Source organism: Eubalaena glacialis, chromosome 4, assembly GCF_028564815.1.
Source record: "Eubalaena glacialis isolate mEubGla1 chromosome 4, mEubGla1.1.hap2.+ XY, whole genome shotgun sequence".
NCBI lineage: Eukaryota > Metazoa > Chordata > Mammalia > Artiodactyla > Balaenidae > Eubalaena > Eubalaena glacialis.
The window spans coordinates 27,037,534-27,041,766 of record NC_083719.1 but is presented as its reverse complement, the minus strand read 5'-3'; the positions used below and the strand labels follow the sequence as shown (position 1 = coordinate 27,041,766).

At 38.1% G+C, this 4,233-nt stretch overlaps 1 non-coding gene across 1 annotated transcript; it reads left to right on the top strand.

The window, feature by feature from the left end:
- The first annotated feature begins 914 nt into the window (after window positions 1-914).
- Window positions 915-1,021, top strand: LOC133091664 (U6 spliceosomal RNA). Its single transcript, XR_009700989.1, has one exon. It is a non-coding gene; the product is annotated as a U6 spliceosomal RNA (small nuclear RNA).
- Window positions 1,022-4,233: the final 3,212 nt, after the last annotated feature.

Here is a 4,233-nt window from a genome sequence, read left to right as displayed (position 1 = left end):
AATGGTGCAATTTGAATAATGTCTGTAAGATTACATAAATGTATTGTATCAATGTTAGTTTCCTGATTTTTATAATCATACGGTTGTATCAGATATTAACACTGTAGGCATCTGAGTGGAGTACTTACAGAAATCCTTAGTGTTGTTTTTGTACCTTTTTAATGTCTGAAATTATTTCAGAAAGAATTAAAAGGTTTTTAAACTACAGATTGCAGTCTGCAAGGCCCTCACCAAGCCTCCATGTTACTGTCAATTACAGACTTCCTGGTCACTATCAGAGATGACTTCATCCACTCGATATCCTAGTCTCTCCTTTCCCTGACTATCTAGAGCAAATTTTCTGCGTCTCCTCAGCCACCTCTGAAATCTTGAATTCAAGTACCCAAATTACAGCTTATTTACCCAAAGTCCCAGCCCAAAAATTCTTTTTTTTTTTTTCCTGGAAAACCAAACAATTAATTCCAACAAGTACTGCTCCCAATTAGACCAACTGAAAGCAGCTCTTGACAAAAAGCGTCCAGAATTAGTCAACTGAAAACGCATAATCTTCCATCAAGATAACATAAGACCACATGTTTCTTTGATGACCAGGCAAAAATTGTTACAGCTTGGCCGGGAAGTTCTGATTCATCTGCCGTATTCACCAGACATTGCACCTTCGGATTTCCACTTATTTTGGTCTTTATAAAATTCTCTTAGTGGAAAAAACTTCAATTTCCTGGAAGACTGTAAAAGGCACCTGGAACAGTTCTTTGCTCAAAAAGATAAAAAGTTTTGGGAAGATGGAATTATGAAGTTGCCTGAAAAATGGCCGAAGGTAGTGGAACAAAAGGGTGGGTATGTCGTTGTTCAATAAAGTTCTTGGTGAAAATGAAAAATGTGTCTTTTATTTTTACTTACAAAACTGAAGGCATGTGCTCGCTTCGGCAGCACACATACTAAAATCGGAACGATACACAGAAGATTAGCATGGCCCCTGCACAAGGATGACACACAAATTCGTGAAGCATTCCATATTTTTAGAGGGAGGAGATTTGGGGATATATGTATATGTATAGCTGATTCACTTTGTTATACAGCAGAAACTAACACACCATTGTAAAGCAATTATACTCCAATAAAGATGTTAAAAAAAAACAAAAAACCGAAGGCACTTTTTGACCCACCCAATACGATTCTAGAAAATGTAAGCATTTCTTTTTATAACTGTAATTTTTACAATAATGTTAATTTTTAATCAGGTTAATTTTTTTCAGTTTATGGTTTTACACTACCACCTAAATTAGTGAAGCAATTTATGTTATTAACTTGTACCATTTTAAAGGATTTACCATTTTAAAGGATTTAATAATGTTTACAGTCATGATAGATGACAAAATTTTGGCAGTTTGGTTACTCTCCAATCAAATAATCATTTATTTTTACTTCTTTTTAGTTTGAAATAATTTCAAACTTTCAGAAGAGTTGCAAGAATAGTGCAAAGAATTCCCATAAACCCTTTAACCTAGATTCACCAATTTTTAATATTTCACCAGTTTACTTTATAATTTTGTGTGTATACATACATAAAGTCAGATGTTCTTAGTAATGTTTACTGACAGCACAAATTGTGAATGACGTAAAAGCTAATGCTTTGACATCAAGAATATTACCTTTATTATGTGGTAATATAGAAGCTGATCATAAACAACTATTTCTGTTTGCTGAAGTACGGTGGTTACTGAAATAGGAATGTTTGAACTCAGGAACAAACTCTTAATTTTAAAAGTTGGTTTCTACTTTTTAAAGATACAATTTTTTAAAATTAATTAATTAATTATTTTTTGGCTGCACTGGGTCTTCGTTGCTGCCCGCGGGCTTTCTCTAGTTGCAGCGAGCAGGGGCTACTCTTCGTTGCAGTGTGCGGGCTTCTCATTGTGGTGGCTTCTTATGTTGTGGAGCACGGGCTCTAGGTGTGCGGGCTTCAATAGTTGCGGCACGTGGGCTCAGTAGCTGTGGCTCGTGGGCTCTAGAGAGCAGGCTCACTAGTTGTGGCGCACGGGCTTCGTTGCTCCACGGCATGTGGGACCTTCCCGGACCAGGGCTCGAACCCGTGTCCCCTGCATTGGCAGGTGGATTCTTAACCACTGTGCCACCAGGGAAGCCCTTAATGATACAATTTGAACAGCCATGTCTACTTATTTGCCTGATAGCTTCAGTACTTTTAATGATTTTAACACTTTCATGCAACATGTTTTTCAATGGCAAATAAGATCAAAGGGTTACAACTTGGGAAAACAAAATTTATATAGACTGTAATAACATTACCATAATTTAACAATTATCAATCAATAGTTTAGATACTGGATAGAATGTTTTTAATTATATTTTTCATCAAAAGATGGAAATGTATCTTGAATTCATCTCTTTCGTGTCAATATACAATTTAACTGTAACAATACAGAATAAGTTGTTAGAATTGACTACTTATGAAGAATTAAAGATCAATTTTGGAAATATAGCCTCACTTGCTTCATTATACATAAAAGTCAAAAATTAGTATCTTGAACCTGTCCCTGTGAACTGGTTTCTCTACTACGTATGTTATTAAAACAAAACACAGAAACAGTTTATAGGTACACTACCCCCATCAGTAACACTGTCATCAATTCAATCTAGATTAGATACATTTTAATGAGTGAGAAACAAGTTCATTTAACACATTAAAAACCTATTATTTCTACATAACAAACATTGATACTTATTTACATCAAATACTTGGTAGAAAACTTGAACATTGATACATACGGTGTTTGTTCAAAACTGCATTTAGGCATTTAACATGGGGAAAGAGCTGTTTCACTCTGTTTAGTTTTGTTTACACTTGCAATGAACTATGTGTACAGTTTTTATTTTCATTTCCCTGTGTTTTGTTTGTTCTGATTACATTTATTAAAATGTGTGTTGAATCGAATAAAAAATAGCAACTTGCATTTTGTATTTTTTACATAACTTTTCTAACAATTTTTTGTTGTATTTTACAAAAGTATTGGTCCACAACCGGTTGGAAATGACAAGTCCTTCACCGCAGATAATTTGAGCAGCACTCCTATCACCCTCGACATTCCCTAGATGGCCACTAGGTGGTGACCAAGGATCTTCTCACTGACTGCTTGCGTGACCTTTGGAATGGCACCTCCAATGGAGAAGTAAAAAGGCACTTCATATGCTACAAACGTTTCCAGTGTAGCCTGGCACAGTTGTCAGAACTTTCCTATTTGTCAAGCCCATAGAGAAGGCAATTCGGTCACCCTTGCATGGGACATTTGTAAATGTTGAGACTGACTGATACAAAGGAAGATGTGGATGTTCATATAAATATGTTTCGCCAGTTGTTGACAGGCTTCCTGCATGCACAGGAACATATCTATACTCTAAAGCTCGTAAAACAGCTGTCAGCACGGCTCCCCGTGACACTGACTGCCACTCCCTCAGAAGCCACTCACAGAATATTCCTGCATTTAAAAATACAGGGCTGTAGGAATTCCCTGGTGGCCTAGTGGTTAGGATGCTGGGCTTTATAAACTGCCAAAGCCTTTGGCTTTCAGTACATTCCTCCCCTGTAAAAAGACTTGTATCCGTGGGGCAGACAAGGAGAATGAAAACCTGTCTGCGGCCAAAAGTTGACATCACCTCATGTAATAAAGTATCCAGGCTTCCAGGTCTGCCACTTGAGACTGGGATTCTGATGTCCGACTTGGGTGCCCGCCTTGGGGATTTACTCTGGCCATGCTTTAAGGTGGCCAACATCTCCCACACCTTTCAAGCACTCAGAAACGCCCTCGTCTCCCTATCTAACTCTCACCACGTTTGCTTGAGCCACTTGGCAACCAACCTTGGGGGCTGAACATACTGGGAACCGCTTCTCCGTCAAGGGACGTGTGCAGTGGAATGGCAGCCCCTGGCATTCATCCGTGCACAGCAGCAGGCAGCCACCCTAGTGATTGCCAGTAATCTCGTGTTCCCCCTGACAGCTGTGATTCTCTCTGGTACTGAGATGGGCCAAAGAGAATATGTAGCTTTGGAGTAGAGAGGAGTTTGCCTAATTCAATTAGGGGACTAAACTTTGAAAAACTCTTCTTTCTTGGATTGATTTCTGGTTGATGATTTTAGGACATGTTTATGGTCATGTATATGACTGTTTTCAGAAGCCACACAGCATGAGAGGAACAAACACTCTAAAAATAAGTGAAC